This window comes from Engraulis encrasicolus, chromosome 2, assembly GCF_034702125.1.
Source record: "Engraulis encrasicolus isolate BLACKSEA-1 chromosome 2, IST_EnEncr_1.0, whole genome shotgun sequence".
Classification (NCBI taxonomy): Eukaryota; Metazoa; Chordata; class Actinopteri; order Clupeiformes; family Engraulidae; genus Engraulis; species Engraulis encrasicolus.
In genome coordinates, this window is record NC_085858.1 from 29,570,136 (window position 1) to 29,583,516 (window position 13,381).

At 44.2% G+C, this 13,381-nt stretch overlaps 1 protein-coding gene across 1 annotated transcript in view; it reads left to right on the forward strand.

Annotated features, from left to right (window-relative positions):
* Nucleotides 1-12,729: 12,729 nt before the first annotated feature.
* Nucleotides 12,730-13,381, forward strand: part of has2 (hyaluronan synthase 2) — a 25,666-nt gene continuing 25,014 nt past the window's right edge. Inside the window, exon 1 of the mRNA XM_063214658.1 lies at nucleotides 12,730-13,213. The gene's annotated coding sequence lies outside the window, so the exon portion shown is untranslated. The remainder of the gene's footprint in view (nucleotides 13,214-13,381) is intronic.

A 13,381-nucleotide genomic window follows, 5' to 3' on the forward strand; every position in this document is an offset into this window, starting at 1 on the left:
TGACCCTCACAGATGTGCAGGTTAATATAACTTAAATACATCATGACAATTTGCATTGATCATTTCTCAAGCAACTGATCTCCAAGATGAATGGTCACTGGTCATGGTCCGAGAGGGAAGAGCAGGAAGCAGGTGGGAAAATCAAGTCCCCCCCCCCTCTCTCACACACGCACGCACGCACACGCACACACACACACACACACCCCAAATCCCTACTTCTGGGTCTACTGCTCTATTGCTACTCAGTCATGTGTACATGTACGTGGTAATGGATAGCAATGGACACATGTCACTGATTGCAGAAGTCTTACTATTGGTGCTTTGGTGTGTAATGATGACCCGACAGATGTGCTGTATATGACAAATTTATTTGATTATGATAAAGATTTACATTTAACCTTTTTCAAATAAATTATAATGATTTAATGACTGATCGATTGATCATTGATCATTTTTCAACCAAATCATCTCCAAAATAAATGTTGAGTGGTGATCTTCTGACATTCAGAGAGCGAAGAGCACAAAGCCACTGAAGGTGCTCAAGGTATACCTAGTATCACCCCAGAGATGGAAGCCTCTTGGTAGCACCAAGTTGACTACATCTCCCTTCTCTAGCTGCAGAGTCAGGCCACTGGACAGATAGGTGGCCTGCCCATCATCGTCCCACTCTTGCAGCCACATGAGCGTCTGTCCATTCTTATGCATGACGATATCCATGCGCTTTTTGACTAGCCTATCCATAACAGTGAACCTGAAGTAGTAGACCCCTCTGACTGGAGCTGTGAAGAAGCCAGTTGTGCTGCTGTAGGCCCCTCCTACATTGGTGATGACCACAGGGAACACTAAAGTCATGTCATTATTATTCCCAGCCTGTATGAGAGAGCCCAAACTTGCAGAGAAGGCCACCTTGGGTGCTAGTTTGATCCCATTCTTGTACACTTCCAGCTGGTACACTCTAGCCTCAGTAGCTGCCAGTCTGGTTTTCAAAGCAGCCAGCTCCTGTTCTCCTGCCGCGCTGCTCTTGGTCTTCAGGTATGTGAGTTCACCATCCAGCCGAAACTTCAACACTACCAACTGTGCATCTTGTGCTGCATTTTCCTTCTTCAGATCGTCCAACAACATTTTGATTTCGGCTTTGTTGTCCGGTTCACATTGGGGGGAGAAAAAACTAGCAGCCCGCTCCTGCCTAGTATGTGCTGCACTGTCCATCTTCAGGTCCTGTATGGCAGACTCGGCAGCAGCCAGCCTGGTCTTCAAAGCAGCCAGGTCCTGCTCTAGTGCTGCATTTTCAGTCTTCAGATTGTCCACCTCCGTCTTCATTTCTGCTTTGGTGTCCTGTTCACAGTGGGTGGGGGTGGGGGTGGGGGTGGGGGGTTGCAGATCAGCATTAATTCAACACTTACAGAGTCATGACTCATTTTAACATCTTCAAATCTAGAATGTATTTTTCCCTTTTAAGAGCTGATTGTATACAACATTATTTACTACGTAGCAATACGTGAAAAGTGATGATAATAATGATAATGTAACTAGTCTACTGATAATAATGAAAATACATAATTTAAAAAAGTAAACTGGATAAGAATATTAATAATGAAGGTGACACAAATGATGATAATAAATCAAAAAGAAAATTGCAAAATTAGTTATTTGTAAAATTGGCCTACTAAAAGAAAAGGTGATCATGGAAAAGGGATCATATACATACAAATTAAACTGTATTGAATACCGGGGGTAAAAACAGATTTTAGGTCGAATTTGAAAATTGTCAGCCAGACGTTTATGCAGTGGTAGTTTATTCCAGACCTTTGGACCAATCATTGCAAAAGCCCCGTTCATCTGCTTCTTTTAAGAGGAAGCGTCTCACTGGCCACATACCCTGTTGTCAGTACTATGTTTTAAGTGTGCAGTACTGTACCTTCAGGTCATCTTGAGTGTGCTGCAGAGTTACTCTCAGCTCCACCACCATGCTTCTGAGTTCCTTCAGCTCAGCAGAGACGTCCAGCTGGGTAGAGACTCCAGCAGCAGCAGCAGCAGCCTCAGTGCCATGGCTCTCTGTCTGGACTTCAGTCTGGGTGCTCTGAGTCTGAACGCCACTCATGGAGAACAGGAGCACCATCAGTATGATGGCAGCCCTCATCTTCACAAGTCACTGCAGAATAAAACATTCACCAGAGTCTGAGTGGCTTATACATTGGAAAAAATTATTGCTGACCTGCACGTGCACACACACACACACACACACACACACACACACACACACACACACACACACACACACACACACACACACACACACACACACACACACACACACACACACACACACACACACACACACACACACACACACACACACACACACTTGCATGTTACACAGATGTACAGTATGAGCCACCAATGTGTGTGTGTGTGTCTACTTTCAAAAAAGCGTGTTTGACTCATCATTCCAGTGGTGTAGTCTACTTTTTTATGGTGGGTATACTGTATATTTGAGCATTTTTTGAAGTGGGTATACTGTATATATTTGTGCTATTTAAAACAATGGTTCAATCAATTTTAAGTGAGTATACTGAAATCCCTGAAATTTAGAAGTGGGTATACTCCGTATACCCGCGTTCTACGTAGACTACACCACTGCATCATTCTAACTCATATACTTTAATTTAATAGTAATTTAATATTTCTAAACAAACCCTGTTATTCCCATTTTAAGACTGTGAAATAAAAAACATACCTTAAGAGTGAGAATGCCCTGTCTGTCACTGGTGTCTGTAGCAGTAATACTGATGGCAGATGTACTCGGTGCACACCCAGTGAAGCGTGAGAGGGAAGTGAGAACAAGATGCAGAGTCACCCTCTACTGTACCATCACCATGGCAATCAAGCAGGCCTCAACCAGGACACCCTGCACACACACTCTTAACCCCTTAGCGCATCATCTATGTTATTACCTTACTGTCACCAAAATTGTAATGTCTATGTCTTAATCTGTTACTTAAGGCTCTCGGCACTGTCACAGCAATGTTATTAGGATATAGTTTAGTAATTTCAGCAAATAGTGAATAGGCCCGCCGGCGACCCCATCTGCAGTAAGAGGCTACTCACACACACTCTTAATCACACACACACACACACACACACACACACACACACACACACACACACACACACACACACACACACACACACACACACACACACACACACACACACACACACACACACAGTAATAGAGTAATATCCGAAAAGTCAGAGAATGTGTGCACATCAGTAGCTCAGGTGCTGGACCAAACAGGATAACTGAAAGGAAAATAAATGTCTGCAACACTGTTTGATGCTTCATGCTGTTTGGGAGCATCAAACAGTGTTGCGGACCTTTATTTTCCTTTCACACACACAGAACACACACACACACACACACACACACACACACACACACACACACACACACACACACACACACACACACACACACACACACTGAGTGTGAGAGAGAGAGAGAGAGCGAGTACACGCGCACACACAGAGTACACACACACTCTCATATTTTTTGTCATTGTGACACAGCACACCACGGCGTAAAAAGGAACAGAAGGTTAAAGGAGAAATCCGGCGTGAAATGGCTTAAATGAAGTTAAAACATGATGCTGAACACTAACTTTGTCCACATACCTCACCTCCTTACATCCCCTGCATTCAGAATTCCAGCGCTAGTTGTGATGCTAAAATTGGGCTTCTGCCGTGAGTGGGTTGGCACCAAACTAGCCATTATTATAAATCTCTATTTTCCATTCATTTACAAGGCTCAAAGTTACTCAATACTTCATTCCGTAGAGTCGTGGGGTTGTTGACATGCAACCCGAGGCATAGAGAACTTTGCTAGTTCACAGATAGTTTAGATACAGGCTGCGCCTTGGAGAACTTCACCAGGGGCTGCCATCTTTGATTAGGCCGCGATCATTTTTCAACCTCTATATAGATAATGTATGTACGCAACCTCTTCCATCTGTTCTACAAATAAAAAAGGGCCCTGCTTCCTGTTTCCTGCTATCCCCAAGCCACCAGTGCTGTGCCTTAGCACCCTAATCTCTGGATAGGAAACAGATAAAACAGTCCCCTTACAGATAATAATCTGCTCTAGTAATGCAAGTATGTACATGCATCCTTGGGTGACATTCCCACGGTGGTCCATTTACTGTAGATACACTGAGTTTAAATAAGGCCAGATCTCTCCATTGCCATACCCCCTCCCTTCTCCTCTCCTTCTCAACATTACAACCAGCCAGAGCGGAACTCCACCCTCCTCTCCTCTCCTCTCCTCTCCTCTCCTCTCCTCTCCTCTCCTCTCCTCTCCTCTCCTCTCCTCTCCTCTCCTCTCCTCAACACAGCCACCAAGAGCTGGTGCCCCCTCCTCTTACCTCTCCTCTCCTCACCTCTCCTCTCCTTACCTCTCCTCTCCTCACCTCTCCTCTCCTCACCTCTCCTCTCCTCTCCTCTCCTCTCCCCTCCTCTCCTTACCTCACCTCTCCTCTCCTCTCCTCTCCCCTCCTCTCCTCTCTTCTCCAGTATTTATAATAATACAATACAGTGAGATATTGACCACTGGGGGCTACCTCTATTCACTTAAAAACCACAAATGTAACCACATGATACATCCACACTATTAAGTTGCAGATCATCTCAACACCCACTACTTGCTTTTCCCACCACAATATGATGCTGTTGACTTTTGGTTATGTCTTGGGAAATGTTGGTGTTGGATTGGAAAGCCTAAAAAGGCACCCAGTAAAGCATACCAAACACTCACATAACGTAACTACTGCTAACATCTCATGTCACGGTGCTAAACACTAAAAAAAAAACAAGGTCTGGGCCATGATCACAATGCATTACCCTCAAAATTTTACTGGCGTTCTCTCTTGGCCCACATTACAACCCCATCCAACACGTTTTGTGGATATCAACCAAAATCTTTCTGTCTTTTTTGCATAATTCCACTGACAATGCTGACAAACACCCCACCAACTTACACATGGCGGTGAAAACTGCCTCCCTGGGTGGAGATGAGTATCACAGAGGAGCTGTTTCTCATTCCATATACACCCTCCCTCCATCCCCATCTCCACCTCTCCATCCCCATCTCCACCTCTCCCCTGCTTCCCCACTTTTTTCCTGAAATGATGCAAATGTGGGTTTGTTTTGTTTTGCTCTCCACTATTGGTGATGTGACCTGGATTAACATGACGGCCTGGAGTGACACCATAAAAACCTGGTGCTGTGAGTGCACAGTAGAAAAAAGAGAGAATTAAATGTTTGCGCGTGTGTGTGTGTGTGTGTGTGTGTGTGTGTGTGTGTGTGTGTGTGTGTGTGTGTGTGTGTGTGTGTGTGTGTGTGTGTGTGTGTGTACTGCGCCGATCTACCATCGTGAGGCCACTGCCATTGGAGCACACCAATAAAGTGGGGTCCTCGCTCTATGTGGAGCCCAAATCCTGGATCCAATATGTTTTGACCCTTTTTGCTGGGGTAGTTTTGTTGTTACGGGTAAAAGTAAAAGTGTACAAACGTCCCTCACGGACAGGTGCGGGTTAGGGATTGTTTTGGTTTGGGCACAGTTCAGCATTCTTTAGCTATTGTTAGGGTTAATATGAAAAGGCCCCACAAAGATAGGAAGGGCCCCGTAAGAGCCCCACAAAGATATTAAAGTTAAAGTTGGGCTGTGTGTGCGTGTGTGTGTGTGTGTGTGTGTGTGTGTGTGTGTGTGTGTGTGTGTGTGTGTGTGTGTGTGTGTGTGTGTGTGTGTGTGTGTGTGTGTGTGTGTGTGTGTGTGTGTGTGTGTGTGTGTGTGTGTGTGTGTGTGTGTGTGTGTGAATATGTGTGCACAATGTATGTATGCGTGTGCGCACGTGCACACAGGTGTGTGTGCCTGTGTGTGTGCAATGCGCATGTGCATGGGTGTGCATGAGTGTGTGTGTGTGTGCGTGTGTGTGTGTGTATGTGTGTGTGTGTGTGTGTGTGTGTGTGTGTGTGTGTGTGTGTGTGTGTGTGTGTGTGTGTGTGTATGTGTGTGTGTGTGTGCGCGTGTGTTTAAGACATGAGTAGAGTGAGTGAAAGACCTGAAAACAACCCTCCGTCTTAACACTGTGCTCTTAGGCGAGCAGTTACTGTGGTAACGGCGGTACAAAGCAGGGCAGGGCCTTGTTATTTTGATTTGTACATGCAGAGTGAGCACATGGCCTTGCTCATCAGAAGAGGTTCTCTCTCTCTCTCTCTCTCTCTCTCTCTCTCTCTCTCTCTCTCTTCTCTTCTCACTCTTGCTCTCTGCCTGTCTCGCCTCTCTCTCTCTCTCTCGCTCTCTGTCTCTCTTGCTCTCTCCATCTCTCTCTCTCCTCTTCTCACGCTTGCTCTCTGCCTGTCTCGCCTCTCTCTCTCTCTCTCTCTCTCTCTCTCTCTCGCTCTCTGTCTCTCTTTCTCTCTCTCTCTCCCTCCCTCCCTCCATCTCTCCCTCCCTCCCTCTCCCCCTGGGGTCTGATTGTCCGGTCATTATTGCATCAAAGACGACTAAGCAGCAGGCCCCGGTGGGTGGCGGACCAGAGACCATCAAAAAAGCTCCAACTGTGGAACATTTGACGGTGGCTTGTAATCATTACCATGGTTTCCTTGGAGGTCAGAGGTCACCCTCTCTCCATTATGAACACGTCTCCTACTCCACATTATGACTCCCCGAGACAATTGGTGTTGCGCCAAACTTAAAAACCAACCTGGCCCACAGCAGAGTCGGATGAGTAATGATGTGTTGGGTTAGTACGGAAGGTCTACTAATACCGGTAGAGAATGGAAAATCAGGGCCCAAAGTGACGTTGTGACTAAACTCTGTGTTGTTGTGACAAAGACAAGGCACAGAGAGCACTGATGATGGCAGAAACCTGAAATGTCTACTCTGCTCTGAGAAAAATAAAAAAAACTCCTCGTGCTTGACCATAGTGTCTTATTTAGTGTCGAACCTGCTCCTACTCTGAACTATACTTTTTGGGTCTTCGCACCTACTAATTTTTCTAAACATCTAGAGCGCAAACAATACCCTTGCCTTGTGACAAATACAGAACAACAACAGCGTCTTCCAAAGATCATCGCAGAAATTCACGTTTTCCCACAACTGAGCTTTGAGCATAATTTCTCGCCTCGTGAGACTTGACGCTTCCGACCATGGTAGCGTCAACGCAATCACAAGATGATAAACATAATCATGACATGATAAACATTTTTGATAATTGCATATGTCAGAAGCTAGCAATTTAGGAGGAAAAGTAGATCTTCCCAGAACAAGACTTGTGGTGGTGGTTATTTTAGAAAGGTGACCAAATGGTGGTTAAGTGACTAACAAAGTGAGTGCGTAGGAAACAGAAACATTCAGAAAACAAAACATCTACAAACTACATGAATGCTATACAGAATGTCATTTTACAGTGGTGACATCCTTGGATAGATATACAGTAAAACAGTAATTAAAAACAGCAAAGTCTAGCAATACAGTTTTGCAACTGTTTAGACTGACCAGCACACCAACAAGCTAACTTTACTCTGACAATGTCACCTGAACATAGGGTGAGGGCCATGCATGCCTTACTGCCCACCAAAACCAAATGCCTGATGTTACAGTAGATAAAGCAGTCAATGATCGGTGGTGTGCTAATGTACTATAGTACACTCCTTACCGTCTTACCTATCAGGATAATTATCGAAAGAACGAAAATGCGTTACCGCAGAAATACACCAGCGGCGATGCGATTCAAGCGACAGAGTGTAGCAGCAAGCGATACAAGCGATTGAGGAGACAAGAGTATGTCCGTACAGGCAGAAGGTAACACATTCAAGCATTCCCATTGGCTGTGGTCACTGACCTCTATACAGTCATTGGCTGTCACGGCTTGTCGCCGAACCGCGTCATAGAAAGTTGAAAAGATTTCAACTTCAAATTGTCGCGCTCGTCGCGCAAATCGCTCTAGTCTCCAGAATCGCTTTTGTCTCTCGACTCAATACAAAGTCAATTACTTCCGTCGCTCGACTCGCTCAGATCGCCGCTGGTGTATTTCTGCGGTTACGCAGTTAATTACACTTTGATCATCTTCCATTAAAAAGTTGCAATTCATGCGACTAAATCAATGGGCTTTGCCTGCCATACAACAATTTCTCTGTCATGTCTTTATCGGTCAAAGACTGGTTAATGAGCTGGTGCATGTGCACACTGTGTGTCATCAGCAGTGATGTAAAAGGAAGCAAAGTAAACACTAACTAGGTCCTGTGACCAATATACAACCCTGCATGTCGCTTTCACTTAGCATTACTTCCACATCCTCAATTGGCCATCTTTAACTATGGCAAGGTAAAAGAAAGCAGCACTCGGGGCAATGACTGTATACATTGACCTGGTGCCTTTAATCCAAATTATTATAGGGTAGGTCCTGAAGCACCATGGACTTAGCAGCCTTACTGAAGGGCACTTTAGCCAAGGGGTTTGAACCTGTAAGCCCCTGATCTTGAGACCAAGTCGTAAAGTGCATATGTGCGGTAAAATACTGTATGAGTACACTTTTAGTGATGATGTGAGACCTAAAGAGGTGTGAGACCTAAAGAGGCATTAGTTAAGTACTACTTTGGGAAACAGCCCAGAACAGGGCCCGTAACCATTCCTGCACCAGTTACGTACGTTTGGAACTACAGTAAAGTGATTACCTGCGAACCACATGCATTCATTCGGGCTCTGAATTTATCCGTATGTGACTATGTGTTACCCGGATGATCATGCTAACGTCCATGTTGTCGTCAAGGTTTGCAGAGAAAAAAAACAAGTATTTTTCTGTTCGCAACACGAACCAACTCTCCAGTTCCCGAATGCTCTGACTTGCGGCGTGAACACGATGGCCAGTTCCAGTTTATGTTCGGGAACGGCCACCGGTACGGTTCTTTGTCAGCCTGAATGCACCCTTGCTGAAGGAAACTTCATTTGGAGGAGAGTGTTGAGTGCTGATTGACTAGTATGTAACAAAGAACTGCAACCCACTGATTCCAAGACCCATCATTTCACCATTTGGCCACAACTGCCAAACACATCAATAGGCCTATCCCTTTACCCTCTTGTCCTTTGCAGACTTCATGTGGTCGCAGCTCACTATACCACACACAATAAGTACTGCACGCTAACTGATAGTGCGACTGGACTCTGGAGTCACATTTGCTCCAAGGAGTGTTGATGACCTTCATTGAATAATGTCACGCATGATGAGGAGAAAACTACTCTTGGTCCAGGAAACAGCTAATACTTAATATAGAGAGAAGATCATTGACTTGCACTTATTGCAGTTGTCTACTTTGGGATTAATGATGAACAGGACAACTAACGCCTTCATCATAAACACACACATACAGTAGCCTACATAACTTGGACATGTAGCGTGCAGGTCTGATGTAGGCAAATATTAAACATATTACTGTCTCTGTATTCTTACACACCCTATGTGATGAATTTGATTTATTGCCCATATTGGTTGACAGCCTTGCCACATACCTGTATACCGCTAATATTGGTTTTGGCATTGGAATTGCGCACTGTGTCAATATCTACAGTAACATAAGCTTTGACATGAAAAGTCGAGGACTCTACTTGATTACCGTATTTGCACCTGTATTACTTGAGGTTGCATCACGCCTGAGCATTTCCCTGTTGGTGCACAGTTTGTATCCAGTGCCCTGTCCTTGCTGTTTGACAACACTTCTTGGCATGCAGTCAGCCTTCTCTGCTTCCTGTTTGATTAATTCTCCATGTTGTGTGTTACTGTAAGCCAGTGGTTGCCAGCCTTTTTTGGCCCCGGACCCCATTTTGACATCCCAAAATTCCAGGACCTCATTTTGACATCCCAAATTTTCTGGGGACCCCCATACACATATTTCTCGACTGAGCGAACTTTCAACTTGTATAAACATAGATATTGATGAAAGGTTAATATTGCATGTGGTGCATCAGTCAGAATATTAACTAGTTATGATCTTATAATTAGTAAGCCTAATATTCATTAGTAGGTCTATTTATTTTTTCACACCTAGAGATTTAAACCCCATTTGCAACATTGAAATCCTGTTGGAATTCCAGGCGACCCCACTTGGCGTCCCGCCCCCAATGTTGAAAAAAATCATCTGTAAGCATTATTTAATTCTTTCTGCACATGTTATGGAGTTGACCAGACTGTCACTTCACTGTAGGCCACCGTACGTGACAAATAAACTGTCTTCTCTCCACGCTCTTCTCTCTATGCTGTTCATCTTCTTGCCCATGTCAAATGTCATTCAACTCCCATGTAATCTCCTGTAGGGTCGCCGGCGACCCTATTCACTTGCTGAAAATAATGCTTAACTACATCATAACAACATTGCTATGACATTACAGAGAGCCGTAGTGCTGCGCTAAGGGGTTAAACTGTGTCATTGAGACTAAATAGTGCTGTTCAGTGGTGGACAGGATTATGGTTAAGCGTTGGTGACATAGAGTCTACATGGTTGACCTGGATGGGACACGTACGTACGTACACACTTTACATTTATTGAATTAAGTGGAAATTGGAGAGATGGAGAGTCATCACGTGAAGTTGCTACAGAGACTACAGAGTCTGGTTGAGTCACTGCTTTCTCTGCATCCCATAACATTACGCCAGTAACTTACACTACGTGACTTCAACAGAACTACAATCAGGGTTTGATCGCTGCCAACAATAACTCCAGATTGGAGACAAAGATTGCGTAGTAAAGTGAATCACTGTCATGCATCCATTCCAATATAGTCCAATAGTTCTATTGCCCAACGAGTTCAAGAATCCTAATCATAATGCAGCCAGCAGAGCTGTGCAGCAGTAAAGCCATGACTTGTCAAAGTTGTATTGTCTTAACTTCGATATAAGATGGGATCAAATGAAAATGTTGTGGCAGAGTCTTCCCCAACAGAGTTTGGATATCCAGTGCCAGGAGTTGGAAAATGGAGACTGAAGTAATTTGGTGTGATGGTTTATAGGCCTATTTGCCAAGACATGTTTGAAAAGATAAATACCTACTACATAAACAAACAAATAAACAAAGCACCCCTCCCCCCACCCCATTTTTTTTTTAAACAGTAACCATTTCTCTGCACTAGATTATCGTACTGAGTGACTCGTCAATACAGCAATATAGGAAAGTCCTGGACACTTTTTCTGTTGACCGAGAGCTTTGTGTGTGTGTGTGTGTGTGTGTGTGTGTGTGTGTGTGTGTGTGTGTGTGTGTGTGTGTCTGTGTCTGTGTCTGTGTCTGTGTGTCTGTGTCTGTGTCTGTGTCTGTGTGTGTGTGTGTGTGTGTGTGTGTGTGTGTGTGTGTGTGTGTGTGTGTGTGTGTGTGTGTGTGTGTGTGTGTGTGTGTGTGTGTGTGTGTACTTCAATATTCACACTTTATTCACACTTTGCCATGTACATGTACAGTAGGCTCTGTACCGTACCAGCATCACAGTCAAACCACCCTCCCCTCAGTTATCACGCCGTGTTCAGCCACTCAGTGTCTTCACTCCCTCACACACACACAATGTTCATAACCATTCAGCCATTCATTCATTATGTGCAGCTGCCATGTTCACAGACACACACACGCGCACACACACGCACGCAGGCACGCACGCACACACACACATAGACACACACGTATGCACGCATGCACGCATACACACACACACACACACACACACACACACACACACACACACACACACACACACACACACACACACACACACACACACACACACACACACACACACACACACACACACACTTGGACTCCACCAACCTCTGCACACTGTTCAAAGTACTTGGACCTAACAGGATGTTTTGCCTCAGACAAATTATTATGGATATCATATGTTCATCTACCATTACAAAGAACAATTAGTGGGTGTACATAGGTACATGAAACCTGTTTGGGCACTGCCTGATACCAGCAGGTATTACTACTGTCAATAGGCTACTGCAGACAACCAATATATTCACTTCTTTCTCTGTCTGTTCCAACAATGAATTTGGGGTACATTTACAGTAGCCTAAGCCAAGCCTTAGTGTATTTGTTACTTCGAAATGATCTGAATCATTCTGTGGCAATATTGACCAGTAGCCTATAGGAATATTCGCCTGTCTCTGCGCACAGCGGCAAAGAAGCGTCATCTGCTCTCTCTGACGCAGCAGTTAGAATTGGGGCGCTACCTGGTGGTAAACATAAAAATAAAAGCACATGGAGCGGAGGAGAGAGACCTGCTGATATTGATATTAGACGGGCGAAGTAGGCTATCCTAGTAATGGATAATGGAAAAGTGGAAAATGATGGAAACACTTTTGATAGGCCTATATATATAAAAAAATGCTTCAATATACAGTATGTACACACACCACATAAAGCAAGTACCGTAGGCCTAAATGAAAACGAGTCTGATGAGTAGCCTAAGTTATAAAAAATAAAATAAAAACTGAAATCGAAATGTTTATCAGACGGTGTTCCGTTAATTGGCAAAGCAGCCTGTCTTGGAGTGGAGTGAAGACTGGGAGGTTTGAGCAGGGAGTTCTTTTTTTCTCTCTCAACAAGTTTTTGCCCCTCCTCGTCCACACAACCTTCCCCCCTTATTAAAACAAGTCGAAAACTCGCCGGGTTAAAAGAGTCTTACAAATGCTAGGACTGCAGGAAGCATAAACCAGGGGCGCCTGGAAGGAATTAGACGCAGGAAAGGTAGAACACATAGAGTTGTGTGGCACTTCGCAGCTTTTACCTGTGTACTTGGAAAAAAACTTGAATTAATACCAACCATTGTCACCAAAATTTGACTACTGTTGGATGTATTTTTCCCGGTTTGTGTCATTTGATAAATGACATCACCACAGCAGCCTGTCAAGATGGTCTTGTGCATTTAGAAAGACATGCACCGGCATGATCCATGAGTAAGATTATAAAGAAGAAGAAACTAAATCTTCAACTTTTTTCAGACGTTATATGGAAAACGAGGATATTGCACATCACAGCAACTGTAAGAAGGGAGTGTTGAGCTTCATGAAGGATGTTTTGAAAAAACAAAAACTTTTAAACAGTTTCACCGCTGGAAACGGAGCCTCGTCTGACTGCATCTCATAGGACCAGGACACTACAAAGCTGCTTCAAGGTACGAGCCAATTACGATTTCCTCTTGCCCTCATTAACAGATGACAGCGCACTTTTTCAATGAAATAAGCGATTTTTGCCAAATGTCTGTATTCCTTTGACTTAACATGCGTTGCATATTCTGCGCAAATGCAAATTACATGGAATAGATACCTTGAGCCGTGTGCGC